At 47.8% G+C, this 27493-nt stretch overlaps 2 long non-coding RNA genes across 2 annotated transcripts; one reads left to right on the top strand and one right to left on the bottom strand.

The window, feature by feature from the left end:
• Positions 1-1882: 1882 nt before the first annotated feature.
• Positions 1883-18295, bottom strand: LOC123585454. Its single transcript, XR_006706173.1, has 5 exons — positions 16478-18295; positions 14527-14577; positions 13621-13765; positions 4806-4947; positions 1883-2001 (listed from the first exon to the last, which is right to left on the bottom strand). It is a non-coding gene; the product is annotated as an uncharacterized LOC123585454 (long non-coding RNA).
• On the top strand, positions 2197-4696 carry LOC123585455. Its single transcript, XR_006706174.1, has 3 exons — positions 2197-2907; positions 3012-3138; positions 3259-4696. It is a non-coding gene; the product is annotated as an uncharacterized LOC123585455 (long non-coding RNA).
• Positions 18296-27493: the final 9198 nt, after the last annotated feature.

Below are 27493 nucleotides of genomic sequence, written 5' to 3'. Positions count from 1 at the left end.
AGAAATGTTTGCACAGCGTCTTCCCTCAAGGGACACCCAGTGCAGTGAACAGGGTACTAGGTGTAGTGTGTATTTGAAAGCTGAGCTTCAGTAAGATTCCAAAGATTCCGATAATAGTTCCAAGCAGCAGAAGAAAAACATTTAAAAGGTGATACAAAGCACCACACGGTCAATGAGTGACCAGATAAATGGTGGAATTTATAGTTACCAGAAGAGTTCAGAGAGGACACCCAGGCAGGCAGGATTAGTAAGATCTGGCTTGATAACATCTCTCATTTCTTAAGTACCTACTACCTGCCAGAGTTTGAGGATTTCACCTTTGACAACTCCACAAGGTCTGCATAAACATTTCCACTTCAAGAGAGAAAGCTGGAAGCCAGAGAGGCCAGGCGGCCCCGCACAGTAGCTGAGTCGTGGAACCAGAGTGGGTGTGAGGCCTGGGCCTGGCCATTTCCTGAGCGTGCTCAGCTAGAGACGGCAAGGAGAATCTGGATACAAGCAAAAGGGAGGAGACATCATTCCAGGCAGGTGAAAAGAGCATCTGAAATCAAAGGCAGGAAAGTCACAAGCACACTCAAAGCCATTAACAGAGAAATTCAGCTGGGATGGAGATTTCTGGAATGGGTAATATCAATTGAGTACTTGCTACACTAGGTGAGATTCTAAGAACTTTACATGTATCATCTCCTTTAACCTTCACAATAACCCTGTGAGGTATGGAATATAATCATTCCCAATGTATGGCTGAGAATACAGAGGCACAGAGAAGTAAAGTAACTTGCCCAAGACCAGACAGCCGGTAAGAGGCAGAGGTAGGATTTGAACACGTTCTGGATTGAAAGTCCATGTTCTTAATCACCACATTACACTGGTGGTGTGTTTGCTGTAGACAAGCTGAAAAGGCTGGATTCGGGGTGGGCATTGCCTTGAACGGTAGGTGCACGTGACCCTTCAGCAGAAAAAAATAAAATAAAATAAAATTACAACGAAATAACTGTCTTTATACGAACAAAGTGAGAGCAGAGAATAATATCTCCTCAAGAACAAAGTCCAGGCAGGAAAGAAGCAGCAGCCTCCCTGACCCTTGGAATCCTCCACATCTTTTTTTCCCTTTTTTATTTATTTATTTACTTTTTAATTTACATCCAAGCTAGTCAGCATATAGTGCAATAATGATTTCAGGAGTAGATTCCAGTGATTCATCCCCTCTGTATGACACCCAGTGCTCATCCCAACAAGTGCCCCTTCCCCCATTTAGCCCATCCCCCCACCCACAACCCTTCCAGCAACCCTGTTTGTTCTCTGCATTTATGAGTCTATTTTGTTCCCCTCTGTTTTTATGTTATTTTTGCTTTCCTTCCCTTATGTTCATCTGCTTTGTATCTTAATTCCTCATATGAATGAAGTCATGATATTTGTCTTTCTCTGACTAATTTCGCTTAGCATAATACCTTCCAGTTCCATCCACATAGTTGCAAATGGCAAGATTTCATTCTTTTTGATTGCTGAGTAATATTTCATTGTGTGTGTATATGTATATGTATATGTATATGTATATGTATATGTATATGTATATGTATATGTATATAGGTGGGTATATATACCTATATACTATAGGATGGTGTACCTAGTGTCACTATATATACCCACCTATATACATATACATATATATATATATATATATCCACCTATATACGTATACACATATACATATACATATACATATACATATACATACCACATCTTCTTTATCCATTTATCCATCGATGGACATTTGGGCTTTTTCCATAATTTGGCTATTGTCAACAATGCTGCTATAAACATTGGGGTGCACGTGCCCCTTTGAAACAGCACACCTGTATCCCTTGGATAAATACCTAGTGGTGCAACTGCTGGGTCGTAGGGTAGTTCTATTTTTAGTTTTTTGAGGAAACGCCATACTGTTTTCCAGAGCTGCTGACCAGTCTGCATTCCCACCAACCATCTCTGCATCCGTTGCACCTGTGTGATCGAAGCAGAAAGGATCCTTTAGCTGTGGGGAGGAAGGTGGACGGGAAGGAGGAATGGGGAGGCCAGAGCCCAGAGCAAAGTGTGAATGGGTGAAGGCATGAACCAAGTGGGAGGTCCAGGGAAACAGGAAAAGTGAAGGTGGACGTGAGAACAATGGAGAAGAACGGATAAAACAGAATTGAGGAATGAGTTAAGAAAAGTACTTGTTGCTGGATGTGGCAACTTCAACCTATGGTGGACCCGTTTTCCGGCCCACAAAACAGCCTCACAGGTCCTCGTAAAAGGACCGAGGCAGAATGTCTGATGCTGCCCCTGCCCCAGAGAATCCAGGGCAGTCTGTCACTGCATTTGTGCCTGTCACGTTCCGCATGTCTCTGGGAAGGGATCCACTAGTGCAGGGAGAGGTCTGTCCAGCAACTTACTACAAGGAGAAAGACAGGACATGAGGAGACACTGGGCCTCAAGAGCCTGCAGACTTTCCATGTAGAAACCCACATGCAGTTCCCCCGGCATCCACGAGGGGCATCTCCTCTTACAAGGAGCTTTCATATATATTACTTTTCCTGATTCTGCCAGAGCTATGGGGTCTGGGACAAAGAATTGTTAAAGTTCTGTTCTCTGCAGGTAGTGCACTGGGGGCTCCCCTACAGCTGTCCCAGACAGTCTCACTCTCCAGGCGTCATGGTTTTCCTTCCCTACCCGCCCCCCAACCAACTGCTGACGTCACAGAGGAAGAATGCAGCTGCGGTGTGATTCACTGACTTCTCATGGTCACGTGACTAATAGGAAATAGGTTCACAACTGGACACTGTCCTCTCCTATTTACTAGGACAGGATGGTGTACCTAGTGTCACCATTTCCCAGCTGAGGAAGTCAAGGCCCTGAAACACCACGCAGGTAAATGGCAGAGCAAGGCTAGAATCCCAGGCTCAGAAGCTCTAGGTCAATGTTAGCTTTGCCTTTTATTGTTTTGACTACACTTGGTTTTCTTCCCTCATTAGATGGCAAGTTCCTCATGGAAAAGAGGAGACCTTTTGATCCCAACATCCCCACAGTGCCCAACACCAAGGCTGGCTCCCAAAGACCTGAAGCATGGATTGCTGGGTTGTTGGATAAACTGACTATTAGGTAGGTCATCTCTATGGTGCCAACATTTCACTTCTTCAATCCACCCTCCCTGCTGCCTCTAGAGGTACAGTGCCAAGTCATCTGCCTCCTTCAACAAACGCAACCCTTTCCCTCCTTCAGGCACAGCTAGCTGAAAGGCCATCTTCCCCAAGGAGGCTTCACGTCCTCACCATTTTAATCCCCCTCTTCACCTCCCGCATGCTGCTCTTCTCTGCACTTGTGGGCATCTGCTCTGTTATGTTACCTGTTCCTTTGGGAGCTGTCAAGGCCATCTTTGTATCCTTAATAAATGTTGACGAGCAAACACGTAAAGGAATGCATGGACATATGGGTGGGTGGATGGATGGATGGATGGATGGATGACCGGACACATGGATGCATGGGTGGATGGACTCGTCAATAAACAAATGTACACAGAGATAAGAGGAGGGAAACACGAAGTACTGGGACACAGGGGTTAAGAGGTTGTATAGTGGAAAAAAACAGTGGATCCCATGGCAGAGGCTCCAAATTCTATAGAGCTTTATCCCTCACTTGCTGTGTGATCTAGGAAAAGTTACTACTTCTCTCCTGGGCTCTTTGTACTTGTGTTTAAAAAGAAGGGTTGCAAAGGACTAGAACTGTTGCAACTCCCCATTCTCCGGTTCTGTGAATGGAAAGTTCACCCTTGAACAAACCCATTAACGGATGTTTTGCCCCTCCACCCTTGAAAGCAGCCAATCTCTTCAACCAGCGGCTTATCTGAGGCCACCCTTCTCTGCCTCATCCCCACCGGGTGCCTCCCGGGATGTTTGTCAACCAAAGCAATCGCCTTATCTGGTGGCTCTCTCGGGCACCATCCTGCCCTTGGAAAACATGAATGGATTTGCAGAATACCTGGCCTCCGATAGTCCTCCCGTCCCAGGAAGGGCTAGCAAGGCAGCCTCGGCTTTCTCAGAAAGATTGTGCGATTTCATGCTGCTATCGGGACCAACACGGAGGCAGCTCCTAGCCCTGGACCCTCTAGCTAAGTTCAACTTCAGGTCAAGTCAGGGGCCCCCAGCAGCTCAGAGGCACAGGATCCACAAGGAAGGAATTTCAGAACGTTGCCAGAAGCTAACAACAGTCCCCAGCTGTTCCTGGCCGCCTCCTGCCCGTGAAGTACTTGGAGAGGGGTCTTTACACAGACACAGCAGAAGGAGGGGTCGAGTGAACGGCTGTGCCTCTGGGCCAGGGTGGAGGGCAGGCCAAGGGGAATAGAGGTCTCTTTGTTATTGGCAGCTCCTGCACAGGGCCCCAAGACCCTCCTCTTGGCGGAGACCTCCCCACCACCCGGGCCCCCTGGGGGACCCTGACATCAGTTGTATTGACGCGCTGGGCTCCTGTAATGACTTGCAAACCTCTGCTCCCCACTCACTCGCCTGTGGCCAGGAGCTTCCCTCCTGTAATTCCTTTCAGAGCACATGCTGTGAAACTCTTAATAAATGGCTGTTCCAGGACTGATCTCCCTGGAGTGAAATCGAAAACACCTACCTTAAAATTCACTTGGGACGTCCCCCACCCCCGTCACTGCTCTTTGCCCGCCCACTCATCCTCAGGTCTCATCGGGGACCAGATGCCCCCACTCAGAGGCGCCTTCCTTGCCCAGCCCCTGCAGACCAACCCACGCCCCTTCTCCCAACACTCACCCATTTTCCCCAGGTACTTTCCTTCTCCGAACTCTCCTACACTTGCGCGTGTGTATGTCCCCGCAATGACGGTGTGTCCCCCAGCAGCACTCCAATCTCACAGTGATGGAGGCCGCTCTTCGTTGTTTCCATCACCACCGGCCTGGTACACGGTAAGCGATCGACAAAGAGTTGCTGAGGGGCACCTGGGAGGCTCAGCTGGTGAAGCATCTGACTTCAGCTCAGGTCATGATCTCATGGTTCATGAGTTCGAGCCCCACATCAGGCTCCATGCTGTCAGTGCAGAGCCTACTTCTTATTCTCTCTCCCCCCTCCCTGCCCCTCCCCAGCTCACACACACTCTCTCTCAAAAATAAATATTAAAAAAAAAAAAAAACTAAACATTAAAAAAATATAGTTATTGAAAAAAGTGAATAGAATCATGAATGAATTCATTAACTACCAAATATAGGACAGTACTATTGTCAGAATCCTAAAAGAGCAAACTCTGTACTTATTAAGAGGTATGCCACCCTTAGCACGTGGTCTCCTAACTGAAAGATGCAGATGAAGAAGACAGTCCTGTGCCCTCAGGAGCTCACGGGCTGCCGGAGAACCAGACATGGTATTTGCAGATGGCAAATAGGCCTTCTCATTGAAGCCTGGTGTGTTGGATAAGCGTTCTGACCCGCATTTGACAGGAGGGCCTCTGAGGCCCAGAGGCATTAAGATATTTGCTCAAACCACAGAGCTGGTGAGGGCGAGAGCTGGAATCCAGGACTCCTGACAGTTTTCTACTCTCTGTCCTCCTGTCCTTCTCGATCTGGCCTGGTTTTTTCAGTCTTGCACCAGAAAACGGATTGGCCCAGAGCTCTGGCAACCACACTATTTGCCAGGAGGGACTCAGAAGGACCAGGAGATGGTCTTGCTTCTGGACCCCGTTATGCTGCTCCCTATTCCCATCTGGGTACTGGACCAAGCTGAGGAGGAAGCTGCCACCCTCGACCCGCAGAGCCGGCTTTCACACCCTCTGGGCTCAGGGCACTTTAGAGGGCTAGCACTGAAGCGGCTTCTTTTGAAGGACAGCAACCATGGAGAACACAAGCCAGTAGCAAATGACCACTCGGTCTGACGAGCAGGGTTTTCAGGGTTATGTGGATGCATAACGTGCTTGTGACTCAGAAGCTGCTCCCTCCTGAGCAGAGTCAGGGGCACCCTGCGAGCAAAGCTCCTTCGCTGGAAAGCACGAGGTTTTGGACTCACACAAAACTGCCTCTGACACCAACTGTATTATTTGGGACGCGTTGCCCAAAGACTTTGAACTTTGCCTTCCTAATTTGAAAAACAGATGCTTTGGGTTGAAGGGAAGACAGATCAGACGAATCACACAGTGCCTTTGGCTCATGAACAGTGTGGGTTCTGTGATGGCTGTCACCATCACCCCTCTGGTCTTTGTTTTCCCCCCAGTTCCTAGTTTGAGCCTCATTTGGTCTATATCATTCTGTTATTTTCTGACTGTTCCTCCTATGATCAAGGTCCTTCAGATTCTGACCATCTCTTCTGGGGTATAACTCCCACCTCCCAATGGTCAGCATGCAGGAGAACCCAAAAGAACAATTCTGTCCTCCTGAGAGCGCCAAGAACAGCTGCACAGAAGAGGGAATTCTGAACTAACTACTGACGATAGAGGGGAGGCTGTCTGGCACAAGGATGTGCAAGGGAGTGGTTGTGGAGCATCCCAGCCAGCACCGTGGAGCTGAAGCTCGGAGGTGGGCCAGGCCAGCAGAGGAAGACAGGGGACTGAGGAAGGTTCACAGAAGGGGGAGGTTCACGGGGGGAGGGGAGGTGCGTTGTGAATGCTCTGGGTGTAACCAGGAAGCCTTTGAATGCCACCCATGGCTCTGGAAGAGTTTTACACATGGGAATGAAATGATGATGACTGTGTTTTAGCTGCAGCCCAGGCTGGGGACAGGAGAGAACAGAAACTAGAGATTAAGAGACCACTTGGATTTTCCAGGTGACCCAGGCAAGATGTGATTAGGGCAAAGTACAAGGAGGACGGAGGTGAGGCACTGGATCAAGGGACACATCTAAAACACAACACACAGAGATCTGCCTGTTGATTTACGTTGTGGGCAATGGGAAAGAGCACAGAAGTGCCTCTGAGGGGTCCAGCTTGGGAGGCCAGGTTTCTAGGGTCACCATTAACAGATTTTGGATGCAAGAGACACACTGGCAACAGGAAAAGAAAATGAGTTTACTTTGTGACATGCAGTGTTGTCCAAAAGGTGTGCGATCAAATGGGTCTGGAGTGGAGACAGATAGAACCCAGGAGATAGAATGAAGGTGCCTAGCAGAATCTACAGGAGTGGAGAAGATCGCCACTAGGATAGAATTCCTATTTAAAAAAAAAAAAAGAAAAAAAGCTGAAACACCAGCATTTCAGAGGCATCTAGAGGAGAAGTCTCCTGAGGGGTGCAGGAAGGAGTGGGCAGAAAGATAGGAGAACCGGGACAGGCAGTGAGGGCCTGGGGAGGGAACAGACCAAAGAAAGCAGCCACACGGTGGTCACACAAATTTATATGAACACTAAAATTCACGAAACTGCACACCAAAATGAGTCAATCTTGTCATACCCTAAATTTAAAAATAAAATCAACGAAATGCAAAAAGAAAAAGTCCTCCAGAGGAAACCACTGTTAACATTTTGGCATATGCCCTTTCGAGTCTTTTTTTTTTTTTTTTTTTTTTAGGCAGTTTTTTGAAATAGAATCTTATGTGCAATTAACAAGCACAAATGCGATCTTTCCTAATTTATGTTAGATTGTTTTAAAATTCCATGCGTTAAATAAATAAAGCAGTGCCAACACAGGAAGAAGGGAAGAAGGGAGGGAAGGAAGGAGGGAAGGGCTGTAGATATGGTTGAACCCAGCAGAAAGATAGTATAAGCCTGAGAAGGGTTATATGGTTTCTTTCAAGTCCATTTTAAATGCTACCTAAAGCTTAGAAGTATACATCCTTTTATAAAGTTCTCTCCCCATTTTTCAAAGAATAGGAAAACAAAACAAAACAAAACAAAACACTAGCTTGCTTAATTTTTTTCTGGAAAGGGAGGCGGTGGCCATTCAACGCACCGGCCAAAGCTCTTCCTGCACGTGGTAACATCGCCACCTGCTGGCCATGATGATATCACCATAGAGCACAAGCTTTTAAAGGAGCCTAGACCCTTGCACCAGCCTAACCCAGGAGCGCCTTCCCCTCCTCCCCCACCTCCCCTCCTCCCACCACCCCATGGCCACAAAGAATTAAGAATCAAACACAATACCAGGGGATATAGGGGTCCGAATGCAAGTGGGACAGGATGTGATTTAAGCCTTTTTGTGGCAAAAAGGCAAGTTGGTATGTAAGGAGCACTGGTATGGAAAGCAGGACTGCCAGGTCTCAGGCCAGCCCTTCTGCCAGCAAGGTCCACCAAACAAGATCACCGGCTTTGCCACCAGCAGATGAGCATCTGGGGTTGACATTACAACAATGCCCTTAATAGTAATTAAGTTGATTTGTTGCCTCCAACTGCCTGTGATCTCTCCACTTCTTAGTAAGCTCTGGACTTAGAATCATTAAAAGGGCATGATTAATTAGCATCTTCAAACTTTGTATCTTCCCAGAGAGTAAATGATTTAAAAAAAAAAAAAAAAAAAAAAAAAAAGACCCTGGCCAGGCAAAGCCTATCATGGAAGCAAAGGTTCCTTCCAGATCCCACTGGGATAAGTTATTTGGAACAAGAGATTTTCCCTTACCACATTCTATGACCCCCACATAGGAGACTACCCACCTGCTTATACCCAAGATCAAGCCCTGAGGCACTGTCACATTTGAGCCTTTGATTATGGAAGACAGGATGTGTTTTATTCTCTCTCTTCTTGTAGCTCACCTGCTGAGAGCCCCAGAGTACATGAGGCTGAGAGTTCTCAGAGAGTGAGCTGAGGGCCCTAAGCTCCCCAGGCTGGCTTCGTATTAGCACTGAGACTAATAAGATTCTTGGATCAGGACTACAGCCAAGTAAACAGATGTGGCCTTAACAGCTGCCTCCAGCAAGGGAGGAGGGCAGGACAGAAGTGGCATCGCCCAGCAAACAGCTGGCAAAGGCAAGAAGGAGAGACAGAGGAGATCGGGGGACCCTCCCCACCCACCATTTGAAGGGCCAGGTCTCAAGCCTGTAGTGCACATCCATGAGTCATGACCATGACCTCAGCCTCAGGGGAGCTCTGTACCACATAATCTGTCAAGCACAATGCTCAAATGATTGAAATTTCTGGTGTAAAAGAAAAGGTGTGATTTCCTCCTTACTAGTGAGGTAAGCAAAAACGCCAGTTAGTTAATTCTTGGGACTGATCCCCAGTCCCTCTATGTCCAATTCTTCTCATCTCTGCTCTCACTTGATGATTCTACTCACAGAAACTACCAGATCACCAGTGTTTGGTGTTTTATGCTTTCATTAATACGATGTGTTTAATTTAGTGCCTACTAGGCCAGGCACCACATGGACGCACCTGGCGAAAACAACAACCAGGCTCGGGCTCATGGGAGCTCACAGCCATGGGAGGCAGCTTCGTGCGGAGGGGCGCAGGCTCTGGCACCAGACAGCGGGGTTCCCATCCGCCACTTCCTGAGTGACTTGGGGCAGACTGCTTAACCTCTCTGTGTCTTTGTTTTCCTCACCTGAAAAATGCAGGTAATACCGTACTGACTTCATAAAGCTGGTGAGCTTAAAGCTGTGCCACATTTATGGTAAACATTTAATAAATGTGAGCAATTATTACCATGTGGCTAAGGGTCTTCATTCTAGCATGGTAACTCTACTGAACAGAATGGATTACAGGTTCTAAAAGAGGAGGAGATTACCCTGAGAGCATACAGACTTACAACCTTCCTTGCATATCGTGGCAGGCAGAATAATGGTCCCAAAGACATCCATGTCCTCAACCCTGGCATCTGGGACTTCATATTGGCAAAAGATACTTCAAAGATGTGACTAAGGTAGGGATTCTGATTATCAGGTAGCCCCAGTGCAATCATCCAGTCCTTATAAAAGGTAGACAAGAGTCAGAGTCACAGACAGGTGAAACAATGACGGAAGGAGGGAGGAAGGTATTGTGGTGTGCCCCTTGGCCCTGAGCCAAAGAATGTGGACAGCTCCAGAAGCTGGAAAAGGCAAGGAAGCCTCCAGAAGCAAATGGAAGCCTGGCAACACCTTGATTTTAGCCAACTGAGACTCATTTTGAACTTCTGGCCTTCAGAACTAACTATAAGAGAAAAAAAACTTATGCTGTTATTAACTACTAAGTTTATGACAATTTTTCACAGCAACAGTAGAAAATGAATACAGATTTGAATAAAAACACAAGTTTATTTCTTTACAATGCATCTGTTTGAAAGACAGCATAATAAAGCTGAAAGAGCACTGGGTCTGGGGTTTGAAATCGGCCTCTATACATTACTGTGTGTCTTTGGATAAGTTACTTAACCTCTCTGAGCCTCATTATTCCATCTCTCAAATAAAGATAAACATGATTATTTCAAGTATTGGCTGCAAAACTACGCAGTAGGCACTCAACAATTGTATCATTCTTTCCATTAAAAACACAATGCTCCTCCCCTTACCCCCAAACAGCTGATTATTTAAAGCCTCTAGCTTTTCTGTGCTTTGATTCAAGGTGTTCGTTTATATTCGGGCCACTGTCCATTTCTAACTACTTGACTTCTCTGCTGTTAGAGGTTGGGACTGACAACCGAGATACCACGGGCTTGCCAGAGATAGTATTTTGGTTTCTGTTACCATGACCCACTGATAATCTGGGCTCCACCCAGCCATTTTCCCCACTCCTGCTTGTGAGTCAAAGACCCCCTGGCCGAGAGTCTGTCCTCTGCCCAAGGTCACGCTGTCATCCGCCCACCAGTTCACCATCACCTCACCCTATTCTGGAATGCTCGAGAAGGAAGGTCAGAACATCCACATGCCCACTGCAAATACCACTGTTACTATCCCTTCCACCGACTGCAACCATGGCTGCCACCTGCGGGCTGCCCACACTGCACCAGAGGCTGCAGAAGACTGGAGAGGTCTTTTGGCTCTCCAGGCCTTTTCCTGGGAGGGTGTTTCGGTAAGAAGAAAAATGCAGCCTCTGTTACAAAATGACATACTGGAATTCTGCAATAAAAGGTGGTCAGTGGTCAATACTAGCAAACAAGAGAGTCTGCCTTGTAGGTGTTTCACTCATAGACAAGAGAAAGCCCCCCACTGCCTCCTTCCCCCGCTCCATGCCTGTCCCGACCTCTAGCTACAAAAGGGATTTGTGTGCGCTAAGAGTGTTCGTTCATTCCACCCTAAACACTGTCAAAGGAGAGCAAGGGACTCATGGAGCCAGAGTGTGAATTCTCGGTGGGCAGCGAGAGGGACAAAGAGGGGTGCGCCATGGGGGTGCTGGGTTGATGCCCAAGGGTCAGTGTCCAAGGGAAGCACTAGTCGGACCAGGATCTAAACCCCAGCCCAAGGGCCCATGCTTTTTCCAGACACTGCCCTCCCACTGCCGCTGGCCCTTGCTTCCCCTCCCCATGATGGCGCCCAGCGCCTAGAACATTTCCAGGGTGTCCTCCAACGGGCCTGAAGTCCTGGGTGGTCTAGAAACCTTGAAGCAAGCATTGAGTTTTATCCCAGAACAAATGGAGACCTGGAAGTGAAGGTCCTTCCCAAGCTAGAAACAGCTGGGCCCAGCTGAGGGGCAGGATAAGATCACCTCTCCGTGCAGCACCGTCCTTCACCAGGAGGCCTGCCTACTGCAGGGTCTTGGAAGCAGGCCAGGGATGTTTGCAGAGAGCGGGCACCGCCGGTCTGCACGAGTGTGGGGTAGGGGTGGCAAAGGACGCGGGACAGCTACTGAGGGAAGGTGGCCCTGGGCTAGAGGACTGCAGAAATGCCCCGGGAACTCGGGGCATAGCTGGAAATCAGGCCAGTACGCAAACACCCAGCCCGCCCTGCACACACATGGAGGATCACACGCTCGCAGAGAACCCAGTGTGAGGGGCAGGCCCTGTGCCGTGTGCTTTCCAAGGTGCTAAGACAGTCAGAGAGCTCTTCTGGGTCAAAAGACTGTCCGCCAGCAGTCTGCTGCAGGCCCGAAACCTCCTTGAGTTCAAGTCCAGTCTTGTCCTTTGTCTCACGGCCCTGAAGAGAACTACTTTGTGCTGCTCTTCCCAGGTCCATGTCTGGTTCTGAACCATCTGTGTACATAAGGATCATGGATCTCATAGGTCCAGAGAGAAGGATGCTTGCACCTTTACAAGTATCCTGGGTGATTTTTTTAGGGAGATCGTCCGAGACTCAACTTTGAAAGTGCCGCTTCTTTTCTAGGCTGCTGCCTCAAAGGCCTCCTTTTTTATTTTTTATTTTTTATTTTTATTAATGTTTATTTGTTTTTGAGAGAGAGGGAGTGTGTGAGTGGGGGAGAGACAGACACAGTGGGGGACAGAGGGTCTGAAGCAAGCTCTGCCCTGACAGCAGGGAGCCCAATGCGGGGTCAAACCCATGGAACCGTGAGATCATGAAGTCGATACCTCAACCGACTGAGCCGCCCGGGTGCTCCAAAGCCCTCCTTTTTTAGACCAGCACTGGCATGTGGTGCTGGCTCCCTGCTCGCAGATCTCCAGGCTTCTGCCCTAACATGCAAGCGGGCCAGCTCCCCGCATCTTCATTTCAACACCCCAATGGTTCAGTCAGCATGTCCTGGTTCAGGTCGTGAGGCTCATGAGGCCCCTGAGAAAATCTGCCCTGTGTTCCACGGCAGAGCTGTGCATCCTGGCGGTCTGCCTGCAGGAGGACCCTTCTCTGAACTCTGTCTTGCCTGATGGATTCTGCCTTTTTGCTTTATGGACCCCCAGCTCCCCTTCCTCCCTCACTTGACTTGAGTCTTTCTTTTCTAGGCTGGGTTTTTTCCTGAGCCCACCCCAACCCCTTCTGATCCAGCCTTGACCCCAAAGAACTTCATTGAGCATACTCCTTGCCCACCAAGGCTCCATGGCAGAGGAGAGAGCCCTGAAGGCCTCCAGAAGTTCTCAGGCGTCACCAAAATATGTGGTCTGGCAGGAACGAAAAACAGAGCAAATAAGTGCTTTTCGGAGTTTGCAAAGGAAGTAGGCCAGGTGGCAGGAAAACACGGACAGGTAATTGAGGAAATCTGACACGGGGGCCCAAAGTAGCCTCCTGGAAGGAGAGCATTCCTCTGAAGCTTCTGGTCTCCTTACAGTAAGTTATATATGAATTGTGCGTTCTCCTCCCTCAGAGAGCTGTGTTGGTCCACATGAACTTCCTTGCTTCCTGTAACCTCCTTTCTCTCTACCTCTTTACCTCCCAAGTTTGTTCCGGAGCTGTGCAGAGACTGGCTTACGTCCTGCCCTGGGACATTGCCTCTCTCCTCCGTACAACCAAATGCGTCTCGCCCCATTCTCCTGTGCGTCTCTGAGAAATGGGTCAGACAATCTGTATCAAGTTGGAGTGCCAAATCCTAACTTTTATAATCGAGCTATGCAGTAGACACAGACAGATTAATCATGAGAAGAACCGCCAAAGAGACATGGACGGACGCAGTGGGACGCGAGGGCGAGGCTTCCACTGCTGATGAGCACAGAGCAAGGTAAGCACAGGCAAGAACTGACCACCCCCACCCCCACCAGAGAGAATCATCTTACTCATCCCCATTTTGTAGATAGGGAAACGAGGTCCAGAGACAAGCGATCTGCCCTGAGATAGTGGCTGACAGTCTAAAGTCAAGATGACCCCAACCTCGTCCTGTGCCCCAGGCCTGTGCTCCGTCCACTGCACCATGCCGTTCACAGCCATGAGCACCTCTCCGTTCGGTACCTTGTTTCCAATTCATCATGAGGCTTCAAGGGCTTCTGTGATAGGCACAAAAGTGCAGTGCTGTGACCTGCAATAAATCACCGCAGCTAATGGTCTCCTTGCTCCCCGTGACCAACTGCGGACAGCCCCATTCTCACTCGCACATGCAGCACGATAGCTGAGGCCACTGCCTGCCTTGAGGGCGGTGTGGGAACCAGGAGAAAAGAGGCAGCCACTGGGGACACTGGGGTGGCGCTCCTTTCCCTCCCCCCACGCCTCCTCCATACCTTCCTTCCTTCGTCCCTCCCACCTCATCCTGCCTCTGTCCCTCCTCTTTCTTGCCTCCTTCCTTCTGGCATCATGCAAACAAGGCACTATTAACTAACAGTTGCCATGTTAAGTCCCAATTCTACCACCTCCCCCCAGTAGGGTCACTCTAAGGTTCTGAAGGTCTTTTGTGGCACGGAGCACTCAGGGGGCGGCCTTGCTCATTCTCTTCTGTCCACGCAGGCAACTTGCAAAGATGCCCTTGTCCCCGTCCCCAAGGGCTCCAGGTTGGACAGCTCTCTGCTGCTTCTGGGCCAGGCTTCCGCCTTGGGAATCCCTTGCCAGCTGCCTCAGGTCACAGCTCCGGTGACAACCTCTCCCTCCCGTGGATCTTGCTGCCTCCCTGGTGTGCTGCCGGATCTTCACTGCCCTGGAGCCTACAGGCTCTCTCTCCACTCCCTGGCCCCAGAGAATCCCGTCCTGGTCTGGCAACTACGCCAAGTCCTTTAATTGCTTCTCCTAGATATTTTGCCCATACTTGAGATGCCCCTTCTCCTCAAGACACAGGCCTAAGCTATTTACCTCTCTGGACCTCCGTTTCCTCTTCTAGAACAGTATCTCCTCAGAGGGTCACTTCAGATTAAATGAGTTAGTATATAAGGGATTTAGAACACTGGCTGCCACATAGAAAACATCATATAAGCAATTACCGTTATTATCAACGATATGCTGCAGCTGCCTCCCCACCAAAAGTACATTTTGACAAGAAGGAAGAACATGATCTCAGCATAAAGAAAATCCTTTAAATTCATAAACTCCAGCTTTCTGGATCTCAGTCTATTTTCCTTATTCTTCTGGACCCAGTGAAAATACCACTGGGCAATACCAATTTGAGAGTCCATGTTTGGGAGCTATGGATTCAGTGACCTCCAGGTCTTTCTTTGCCTTGGTATGTGTGATTCCTGGTGCATAAACTGAGCCAGCCCCTTAGTAGGTGCTTAATATAGATTTGTGGAAGGTATGACTTAAGTATATGCAGCCACCTGTTATTAGCACTACCTTTCAAGATAGAAACCTCATCTGTACAAACACAGAAGCAGAACACCCTTACAACAGCGCCCCCCCCCCAAAAATACATGGAGGAAAAATCAATCAAAACACATGAGGACAGAGTATAGTCCACACTGCCCTGCTCTGACGGACATTTGGAAGCCGCATTCTCTCTAGCGCCTACACTTTCCCCACCATTAACGATAACCCTCCCATCGCTAGGGCACTCAGCAGCTAATATGATGCTTTCACGTTCATCGCATCATTTGTTCATTAAGGAGCACTCACTGTGTACCAGGCACTGTATGCAGTTCTGGGAAACAGAGCGGGAAAGACACGGCAGTGCCCAGATCTGTGCCCCCCCCCCCAACCCACTAAACTGTAAGCCCCAACAAGAGTCGGGGCTGCATCTGTTTATCTCCGGATGCTCAGCACCGGCACCGGAGTGTTTTGTGATCAGAGAATGGAAAGAACGGACGCCAGGGCTGCTGACTTCTCAGCCCAGATAAGGAATGTGGCCGTTCAAGCTCGGGGCTATAAAGATATTTGATCAGGGGGCACCTGGGTGGCTCAGTCAGCTGAGCGTCCGACTTCGGCTCAGGTCATGATCTCACGGTTTGTGAGTTCAAGCCCCACATCAGGCTCTGTGCTGCCAGCTCGGAGCCTGGAGCCTGCTTCGGATTCTGTGTCTCCTTTCTAGCTCTGCCCCTCCTCCACTCGTGCTCTGTCTCTGTCTCTCAAAAAAAAATGAATAAACATTAAAAAAAAAAAAGATATTTGATCAAATAAGCCCTGAGTGCAGGGATACCTATAAAACTTGGGGGCCCAGTGAAAAATAGAAATATAGGGCCCCTTGTTCAAAACAGAGGAAGAAGGTCTCCTTAGAGGAACTAAAATAGAAAGCTTTTTCCTCTCTGTCCTGGCATCTCTTTCAATTAGTCATGGTGTTTTCTTATTTGCTATTCAGTATCATTCTAAGGAAAACATTGAAACTCTAAATTAGCATGAATTTTACTACTCATCTTTGTATTGTGCAATGCTGATTTTAAACACAAATATTAACACATTTAACTCATGAAGAATCACTGAAAATATACAATTCAAATTTGGTAGCTGGTATCTCATTCTTGTCAGAATACTGGAAACAGCACAAAACTAAGCCGATTATTTTAAGGTTTTTTTACAGTTTTTGTTTACTTGAAAGAGATAGAGACTGTGTGTGGGGCAGGGGGAGAGGCAGAAACGGAGAAAGGGAGAGAGGGAGAGAGGGAGAGAGGGAGTGAGGGAGAGAGGGAGAGTCTCAAGCAGTCTCTGAGCTGCCAGTGCAGAGACTGACGCGGGGCTCAAAATCATGACACTGTGAGATCATGACCTGAGCCAAAACTGACAGTTGGACGCTCAACCAACTGAGCCACCCAAGTGTCCCTGAATCGACTATTTTTATGTGACTTCTTGATACACACAGACTATACCAACACTCTACCTCTGGCTCACTGATGATGACGAGGGACATAAAGGAAGGAACTCGGGGACAACCTATCTTCGCCTTTTGTTCTATGCCATTGCTCTCGGCATGAGCGGCTAATGAACACCAGGAAGTGACACAAGAATGGGTATGACAGAGTAGGATTCCTCCGTGGTTCATGCTTCTAGAACGCCACTGCCTTCTTTCTGCATTCAATGTAAGTTCTAGCTCGACAGGAAGCATGGCTTCTGGGGGCCATCGGCACCTCCATTTACTTAGGTTTAGACACAACATGCCTACCTTCTACCCTCTGAGGCATGCTGGCCTCCCACATGTCACATCCATCAGACTTCAAAGATCACGGGCACCAAGAACACTACCTGTGAACATAAAGCACTGTGGACACGCACGCCATGCATGCTTCGTGGTCCCATTAGATCCACTTTCAAAGCATAGGTGCAAGGACAAAACTACTAAGAATTTCAAGACTGGAGCCTCAGAGCATGAAACCCAGCATGCGGCCTTTCTAAGCACAGACTTTATGCAACTGCATGAGTCACACGCCCATGAATTCAGCTCTGCCTGGACAGGACCAAGGGTTCACAGCCAAGGGAACAGTCCCGGAAGCCTGAGTGGGGCCCTGGATGGAGCCTGAGCAGCTCCCAAATTGCCCAGAGCACCACAGACCCAGGGGAGGTTAACCAGTTAGGCCTGAATAAAGAGGGGATGCCGGTTCCTTAGAGGGGCCTCCTTACCAAGGACAGAAAGCCCAGGTCCTACAGAGAAAATGGCAGGGGAGGCTCTGTCTCCCCAGAAAACTCGGAGATGACTCTGGGGTGAGAAGCAAGAGAAAGCTATGCAATCCTGCTAAGCCCAGCCTCAAAGTAACCTCCTTGAACCTGGAAAGGGAAAAACGGCCAAGACGACATTCCCACACTCACCAGGCCTCAGAGCCCAGGCAACCCCCGTCCTAGCCAGAGCCTCACATCCATGCTGGTGACAGATGCCAGAAGAACAGCAGCTGGAGGGCACTGGCGAGAGGCGGGACCAGCCATCTGGCACCGGCAGCACAGGCAGGTGGGTTACAGCCGGTCCACGTCCCACTCCCGGCCCTTATTCAAGCACTGCCACATGGAGACGTGGAATCCCACCTTTCGCCAACAGCAGACAAGATGGCTGAAATTCGCCTTCTAACACAAACTCGTCTTCAGCTGTAGCAGAACCTTTGACCCTCTCTCTGGTAGGCCACCTACCTGTGAAAACCCTTCCCACTCCAAGCAAGTGTCCATGCCACCTACTGGCTGAGTGTCCTTGGCTAATTACTTTTATGGGCTTCAATTTCCCCATCTGAAAATAGGGGTAATCATACCTGCTCCACAGGGGCATGATGGAGGACAGATGAGGAAACATGCACAGAGAGAAGAAAGAGGGATGGAGGGAGGCAGAGTTTTCCTCCCACCTCCCGTCACTCTGCTTACTCTGCCCTCCCTGCCCAGGATGCATTCCCCATTCCCCAAACCCGAGGACCTCACACAAGCCTTACGCCATCCATGGGACTTCTACCTCCAGCTCTCACCAATGTCCCCTCCAGACATTTCAGAAGCATGTTTTTCTATTCCACACACTGGAGCAAATGGGTACATTCGGCTTGCTGGTGTTCCTGGAAAGGGAATAAATAGCACTGGGAGAATTTCTAAGCTCATGGTATTTAATAGGAGCATCCTCAGCACAAAGCCTGACATGCCAGAGACACACAGTACACTGAACTATGATGATGCCAGCTTCAAACTCTTCAACACTTTCCCTTTGCCAGAAGAGAGGGAGGGAGGGAGGGAGGGAGGGAGGAGGAAAGGAAGGAAGGAAGGAAGGAAGGAAGGAAGGAAGGAAGGAAGGAAGGAAGAGGGGGAGGAAGGGAGGAGGAGGGAGGGAGGGAGAAAACAAGAATCTAAACTCCTGCACGGTGGTCCCTTCTAGTTCTCTAATCTCACCCCCTGCCATTCTCCCCTTGCACTCACTCTCCCACCCTCTAGGCTGTTTTCTAAATTTCCCCTTAAAAATGTCCCTCTCTTTTCCACAGTAGGGCTTTGCATATGCTGTTCCCTCTGTCTGGAAGGGCCTTCCCCACGTTCAGCACTGCCATCTCTTTCTCGTGTCTGAGATCTCGGCTTGCTGGTGGTGTTCCTTCCTCACCTAGTCTGAGGCCGTCTTCCACATCACCCCGGTGGAAGAAACAATACCTTTGTTGCCCATCTCTGGGTACCAGCATCTAGCACATCTAACAACCCACAGTTGGTAATTAATAGGGACTTGTTAATGAACTAATGCATGGATGATAAATGAAGTAAATATTTTTTTTCTTCCCCCCTACGCATGCCATTCTTTTCTGGGTGTTTTGCAAATGCAAATCGTATCTCCCATTAGAATGCAGGCTGGGTAAGAGTTATAGATTGCTTTTGTTTCTTGCCCACCATGCAGTGCAGTGTAGCGCTGTGCACAACACGTAAAAAATGTTTGATGAATGAACGAATAAATCACTGCATAAATGAGCAGTCGGGCACTCACCCAAACCGGGCTGGACTGAACTGAATGAAGCAGACCTGCATGCGTAAAGGAAGTGCCACATCCTTGCGACAGCGAACATGTGTTCTGCATTTGTCAGTGGGGCTTTCTTGTGCTCCGCTCCCTCACAGGGCCGTCACCCATCAGCCTGCTAATGGGATCATAAAGGAAAGGGAATCTGGGTCCTGGGCTTTCTCAGAGTCATCAGCTCAAAGCCCCTTTAATGTGAGTTCCTGACTCAATTGGGTGTGGAGAGAAGAGAAAAGGTGATGAATGGCCCAAATACAAGGAAACTCAGATACCTGACTTTGTTCTTATCTCGGCAAGAATGCGGCAGCCTGAAAGAGTCGGCAGCGGGCACCCTGAGTCATGATGAACTAAGAAACTCAAGAATGTCCCTTGATAAATGTTTGCTGGATAAATGAATGAATGCTTCTGTTGCTTATTACCTTTTAAGTGAATGGGGTCAAAGGTTGGTATTAACCCAAGGCTCATGGGGTAAAATATTCTTTGTGACCTGGCAGGAATTATTACCAAGGGCAGACTGGGCCAGCCGGTTCACATGGCTAATGAAGACAGGGTCACAGGTTTGAGGCTCCCTGGAGACTAGTTATCTATAGGCAGAGGAAAAATCTGCTTCGCAGCCATACTCAACGTTAACGCTGGGCAACAATCTTGCAAATTCATGCATTTGTCCGGGAAGGGAGGGTATCTATGGATGACTGCGGTGAAACCCTTCAGCAGAGGAAAGCAACGGGAATCTTGTTTACATGTACACAGGACAATGACAGCTAACATCTACTGAGTACTGAGTGCCTCTATGCCAGGCACTGTGCAGGGTAAAATCCCCCCACCTCCCAAATGTGAAAAGTGAACTGTAAAGAGGTGTACAAGGCACTTTCACACCTGCTCTGTTTCAGGTAACCGTGTGGAATCCAAGGCAGCCCCAGCCCCGTGAGGTAAATTTCATCCTCTTCCTTCCGCAGATGAGAAAAACAAGGGGGGAAAGAGATGTGCTCACTTGCCCCCAAGATCACCCAGCTGGGAAGTGGCAGAACCTGATCCCAGATGCAAGCAGTTGCCAAAGCCAAGTCGGTTCTCTTAACCGAGATACCAGAGACACTGCTTTTTTGTTTTTCTTGACAAGCAGATGAGTAACGCGGTCTTTACGGATGAAAAGTGACTAGTTCAAAATCGATGAAAGCAAGGCATTTGACTGTTGCAAAGAACTGCCATCCAAGGCATCGCCCAGGTAATCTCCTGGATTCCAAGGCTGAGGAAGACGACAGGCAGAGGAAGAGCCGGGCCTTAGGCCACAGGGCCTTTTTTGCAAGTGGCAGCTTTACCACGTACTGTGCCTTGCTGGGCAAGTGGCAGCTCATCTCCAACCTGGGCAGGCACTGTTCTAAATGCTGTTGATGCAGAACAAACATGTAAGATGGGCATAATCAGTCCTTCCCTGTGGATGAGAAAATGGAGCCACAAAATGGCTCAGCAGCGTGGGCCCAGGGCCCAACCAGGAAATGGCAGAGTTGGGACTCCTGTCCAGGTGGTCCAGCTGTAATACCTGTGCTCTGAGTACAGGAATAATAATAATAATAATAATACCACCTACCTCACAGACTCTGGGGATCTGATGCATGTAAAGTGCATAGCAAAGTGGCCTGTGGTATTTATTCACTACATGACACATTTTATCTTTAAATTTCCCACCTCAGCAGATTCATTCTCATGTCTTAGCAGGTGCTCAGGAACACCCCGATTAGCTGTAGCTGGATGGTCCAGAGGTCCAGGATTTGAAGCCAAACATTTTGCGCATGGGCTGAGCTACATGTCCTAGTAAGGCACCCAGCCCAGCAGGCTGACTCCGGTGGGGGGCACCGGCACTAATGATGGTGACCACCGGCCATGGAAGACAGAACACAGCAATGAGACACAAGGACCAGTCTGTACTGTGAAGTTCTGGGAGAACCGTCTTCAGCCAGCAAGACCTGACTCTTGGGCTGGAGCTCAGACACAAGGCCACAGGCCCCCACGAGAAGACCTTACTAGGGCAAGGCAGGACTCAGAAGTATCTGCATCAGGAAAGCAAGGACTTGGTGAAGAGAATAAAAGAGGGCTCGGTGGCGGGGGTCAGGATAGATTCACCCCGGTTACTGGGCAAAAATAGGTGATAAGAAGAAGAGCCCAAATGGGACCTGAAGTTTAGCTTCATGCACCTCATCCAAGCATTCTCAAAGCTCTCCTGCCTTGAGACAGCAGCGGTCCTGAGAGCTTGGCACAGGAGGAAGCCTAGAGGAGGCTGAGAGGACCCGGCTGGCAGAAGATGCCCACCAAGGCTGGCCACCAGGCAGGGCCCGATACACTCAGACTGCAGCCAGACGGGCACTCGTCGGGGGATCAGGGTGAGGGGTTCTTGCATTCAGTAAAGAGTCGGGTCAGAGGACCCTGAACACACTTTCCACACTGCTTCCCATGATTCCAACAGGCTCAGTCCCTTGCCCTCCCCCATCTCCCCGCCAGCATCATGCAGCATCTTTGAGCTAAACTGAGGCAAATTAGGACTTGTGTACATACATGATACATGCATGATACCACTTTAGACCCAAACATGGTGACAGCACGATTCTCCAAAATCTGAACCCAACAGAGATGTCTCCAAGAACAATCGCCCTATAAAGTCAACGCTCATCCTGAGATCTACGGTTCCACAGTGGTGCATCTGTTCTCGTAGGTGAAGTGGGGAGGCAGGAGCCCCAAGAGTGGCGCCAAGTCTCTCGAGGAGCAGGGATGGGATGGTCCCAGCCATCAATGGAGCTTTGTGGCCTCGGTGGAAAGAGAGGAACACCCTGTCTCAGGAATGCAACCTCAGAGCGCAGAAGACAACCACTCTTTACCATTATGAAACCCCAAACACTCTGGGTGTGGTGGGGGTTTTAAAAGCATATTCTGCTACCACTGAGAAGCCTTGGAAATGTGGAGAGTGCACCACCCAAGCCATTAAATGCCCAGACAGCTCGGGACAGAGGCAAGAACAAGGAGCCAATGAGTTTGGGTCAGAGTGTCTCAAAGAAATAAACATGCGGTGAAGGTATTTCCATAGCCAGTAAATACTGTCTTTCAGGGGGTTCAGAAGGAGACCAAACAGCCTGCCCCGACTATCCCCCGATAAAAGAGTGACACTGTGTATCTAAGGAGCGAGCAGCCAGGCACAGAAGCCAGATTTGCCAGCCACCCTTTAATTTATAGGCCGTAAATGATGGAGCCCATGATCTATTGCCCTTGACTCAGGGGGGATTTATTCTGGCTAAGAGCATACACAGAGGCCACTGATATAAGTGACGGCCTTGGGTGGAAGATGGTCAGGCTCTCACTAAACGCTAAGTAAAGATGTTCGGAACAGACCATTACACTGCTAAGAGATGGTTCCGAACACATCACAGGAAGCAGCTGACACTACCCATCCCAGCTGAGGTCGGGCTGAAGGGGAGGAAACGCGGGATGCTGCAACAGGGAGGCAGTCCGCAGCAGCTGGCGGCTGGCCTTGATCTGCAACAGTGTCTCCGCTGCGCATCCTTTCCTGTTGCGCTCTTACCCAGCTTTGGCCCCGTCCAAACCTGCTCTCCGGTAAAGGCTGGCTCCAGTCCTTCACATGAGCTGTTAGTATTGAAGCACCTTGCGGGCCTAGACCTCATCTGTTCCATGATCGCTGTGATATGAGATGGTTCAGCGCCTGCCATGGAACAGACGCTAACTCTTTATTCAACAAATAGAAACGATCTGTTTCTTTCCATCCATCCATCCATCCATCCATCCACCATCTATTCATCCAGTCTTTCCCAAAGGATATGTCTGGGACATATCTTGTGGCTGGCCAGAAAGAGAGTATCTAATAATGTTTTACTGCACATACATACATTTTATCATTGTCATCTGATTATGGCAAGTGATGCTGATTTTCCATCTGCGATAGTGATACAAAAATTTTGTGTTCAGATTTTTTCATGGAAGAGAAGGGAGTCAAATTAAAATTAAAACCATTCAATTAAATAACAGCACAGGTTTTATAAGGATACGGCAAAAATCCTAAAGGTGGCTCAGGAATGACTAGATCTTGAGAAATCCCACATTCAACAAACATTGACTGATTAGAGACAGTTCTAGAGCTAGTACAGTCCAAGGCAAAAGGCACCCACAAGGAAGTTATATTTTTTCAAAACTCGTCTTTGTACACTTTCTAAAACTTTTTGTCCTTCTTTTCACTCACGTTGTTTGTCACTGGTATAACCTGGTTATTTGTTGCTTTTCTAAAATCAGTCACTGTGAGGGACTGAACTGTGCCCCTGCCCTATCTTCATATGTTGAAGCTCTAACCCAGTACTTCAGAATATAACTAATCTAGAGACAGGGTCTTTAAAGAAGTTAAGATGAGTGTGTTAGTGTGGCCCAAATCCAATCTGACTGGGTTCGTATAAGAAGAGATTTGGACACACAGAGAGATCCCAGAGGCGTGCTCACACAAAGGAAAAAACCATGTGAGGACACAGGGAAAAGATGGCCATCTATAAGCCATCAAGAGATGGCTTCGGAGAAACCAGACCTGCCAACACCTTGATCTTAGACTTCCAGCCTTAGGAACTATGAGAAAATCAATTTCTGTTGTTTAAACCGCCCAGTCTGTGGACTTTGTAACAGCAGCCCAAGTAGACTAAGACAGGCACCACGCCTCGCATTGTTTTTAGGTGGCTCATGATGTGCCACATGAACGGGTTTAGATGTGAGTGCAGAGGATGACAGAGACCTATCACAGTGGACATGTGACCAGCACATGAGCAGGGAGGTACTGAGTTCTCATGGATTAATGTCACCTGTGATCAGCCTGGTCTACAAGTCAGTGCCTAGGGCACATCCACATGAGTGGAGGTTCTGGATATACATATCTGCCTATAAAGTCATATTATTTTATTTTCTAATCTATTCAGTACCAAAGTTTTTGCTAGTCCTAAGTAAAATGTCTGACAACTCTGTTTCAATGGATTCTGTCAATGAAACCTCAGATGTTCTCCCTAAAAAATGGCCAAAGCTTCATGCACTTTGTGTTATTTCCTCCATACCGACTGTGCTTGTGTCCACCCTCTGGTTAGGAAATGAGTTCATGACAGCAGGTTACGGTCTTTGCCCACATCCTTAAATACAGTTGCCCAGTTCGCCTTGTGGGAAGGACACTGATATATGAAATACAGCCTTTCCTCATGGAGTTTTCTATCTAACAGAAAAAAAGACAAGTAAAAACTTCCAGTGCCAGCCAAGATGGAGTAAACAGAATGCAGCCTCTCTCTCTCCCACTATTTGCAACTAAAAACTCTGTGGAGTAAAGGCTGATTAGACCAAAAAAAGAAATAGGAGAGTCAGCAATTATACTCTGGGATGTTCCGCAGTTGACAGAACAGGAAGGACACAGAAAATGCAAACGAAGCCAGCAACCAACCAGACCCAGAGTACATTACAGAGCACAGCACCCAGGACCAGGATAATACGTGTCCTTTCCAGACACGCACCAAGACAGGTTATAATCCTAGGCCATAAAATAGTGCAAAATATTTAAAAGGACTCAAGTCACACAAAGTGTGCTCGTTCCCCAACCACAATGGATTATATGTAACTTCTTTGAAATGCAGTGTTCTCATGTGTAAAGGAGAATAGGAATCTTTACCCTTTCAAGACTTCCTAGAAGTTTAGCAACAATAATACATAGAAGAACCTCAACACAGAAGGTACGAAAGAGCGTAACCACTAGAATGCACTCAAAATAGCAAAGCTAGTAAGTTGGCAGGAGCCAGAATGGAAGCCCAAGTTTGCCAAAAGTCAAAGCCTGTGCTTCTCCCAGCACAGAAATCAGAGACCCTCGTGGGGTTGAGGTGAGAACAAACAGGACAGTGCTCATGAGCATGCTTCAAGAAGCTTAAAACCACAAATTCAATGTAACAATAAATCACTATTATTATATCAACACCCAAGATGATGAATGTGAGCACTTACGATGTTCTGATACCAGGAAATACCACATACAGGGTTTTGTTTTGTTTTGCCTAAATTCTAGTTTAATAGAGAACATTTTAAAAGCCAGTAACTTCATTGTTTGCTGAGTATTGAGAAAAATACACACAAATTCACACTCACATACATATATCATACATAGCATACATACACTGTGTATGAAGACACTTAGAATAATTCCAAACACATAAAATACTAATGCTATTCTAGATTTATATATGCACAGGACTTAGTACATATTAATGAACATATGCACAAACATCATATGCCACCATAACCACACACAAACACACAGTTGATTAAAGGCTTATAATAGTAAAGTCAGCTTATATTCACATACTAACTTACAGTTTACATGGGTATTTCATATTCACCATTTAGGTTCTCAATTGTCTTATGCTGTAGGGTAGGGTTAGAAGTCATCCCAGGGGGGCACAATGGGACAAGCATGGATTATAGCGACAGGAAGATTTGGTTTGAAATCCTAGCCAGGTCTGTTGCAGAAGGAACTCACAAACATTACAATAAAAGTGCGGTGGGAAACTGAAATAGGTATCAGGAAGCCCAACTTCAGGTGCCTGCAAGGGACAGGAAGGACTGCCTGGACGAGGTGCCATCTGGACTGTCTTAAAGAAGTGACTGACATAAAGTAATGGATCCCAGGAAATCAGGACCACACACAAAGGCATGGGAACAAGATATCTCCTTCCCTCGTTCCTCTTCATGCTCTTGAGTCCTAAATGTAGGACCTCTCCTTGGGCCTACCCACGGCCCATCTTTCTTACTATACTATGGACGGAACTATGTCCCCACCACCACCACCAAATCCATATGTTGAAGCCCTAACACCCAATATGACTATATTTGGAGAAAGGGCTTTTAGGAAACATTTAAGGTTAAATGAGGTTATGAGGATGGATTCCTACTCTTATAGGATGGTGTCCCGTAAGAAAAGAAAGGCATCTCCTTTCCTTTCCCCTCTCTGTCTCTCTGTCTCTGTCTCTCTCTCCCCCTCTCTCTCTCCATGCATATGCACCTAGGAAAAGCAAGACAGCTGTCTGCAAACCTGGAACTTGACCATGCTAACACCTTTATCTTGAACTTCCAGACTTCAGAACTGTGGGAAAATAAATTTCTGTTAAGCCACTCAATCTATGGTATATTGATATGGCAGCCCGAGAAGACTAAGACACACCCCCCCCCATGCCCTCCCTTGGTTATTTCACTCACTACCTTTTTTTAAATTATTGCCTCCCATTTTAGAAATGGTCTCTCTCCTCTGCTTCAGTCCTAAATTTCCAGCTGCCATATTGGATGCCCAGCCAGCACTGGCAACTCAACACAATCTATAATGGGTTTCATGCCTTTGCACTCCAGATCATTTTCCTGACTTCCTATTTTATTATTATTTTAATTTGAGAGAGAGAGAGAGAGAATGAGAGAGAGAGAGAGAGAGGGAGAGATGGAGAGAGAATATCCCAAGCAGACTCCACACTCACTGTGGAGCCCAACACAGGGCTCAATCCCATGATCCTGGGATCATGACCTGAGCCAAAATCAACAGTCAGGTGTTCAACCAACTGAGCCACCCAGGCACCCCTCCTGACTTCCTTATTTTAGTTAAGAACACCATCATCCTTCTAATCATTAAGAGGCTAAATCTTATTGGCTCCTCCCTCTCTCCTTCATCCACCATATTCTTTTGTATTTCTTCTAAGAAATTTCCCTAATTTCAATTACTTTACACTGTTAAAGCCTTGCTATTGTTCACCTATATTAGGTATTCCACTGTACTAGCAAGGGTTATTTTTGCAAAAATGGCAGAAGTTCTAAGTTAAACTGCTTTTACTAGAGAAGATAATTTGTTGGCTAATGTCACTGAAACGTACGCTTCAGGCAAGGCTGAATCCAGGGCCTCACGTCACCAACTATCACTCTCCAATCTCTGCCTCTAATTCATTGAGTCGACCTCACTCTTCATCAAGCTCCCCTCATGTAATGGCAAATGTAGTTTTGGTCTTAGGGTTTATCAGTCGGCAACACCACTGGTAACAAGGTGCCTCGCCTGTTCCAGCAAACATCCTATAAGTGATGACTGTGGCTTGAGAATAATGTGCTATGTGTACTCTCAATAGCCAGACCCAGTCCACTGACCCCAGTCACAGGGTGGGGGCTACATCAGTCCCACCCAAATCATGACTGTGAGTGGGACGAATGGTTCCCCAAAGCAAAACTGAGGAGCTGATACCCTAAAGTAGGGTAGGAATGCTAATTAGATAGATACATAGATACATAGATAGAATAAAACATCTATTTGGTATACCTCTTAATTGTGTTTCTTAGTTCCAACTTCACTCCACTTCAATTCGTCTTAAAAATATCTCAGACCATTTCTTTCCCCTGTTCCCAAGCCTCCGA

The sequence above is a fragment of the Leopardus geoffroyi genome, chromosome C3, assembly GCF_018350155.1.
Source record: "Leopardus geoffroyi isolate Oge1 chromosome C3, O.geoffroyi_Oge1_pat1.0, whole genome shotgun sequence".
In the NCBI taxonomy this organism is placed as follows: domain Eukaryota; kingdom Metazoa; phylum Chordata; class Mammalia; order Carnivora; family Felidae; genus Leopardus; species Leopardus geoffroyi.
This window is presented reverse-complemented; position numbering and strand designations above follow the sequence as displayed.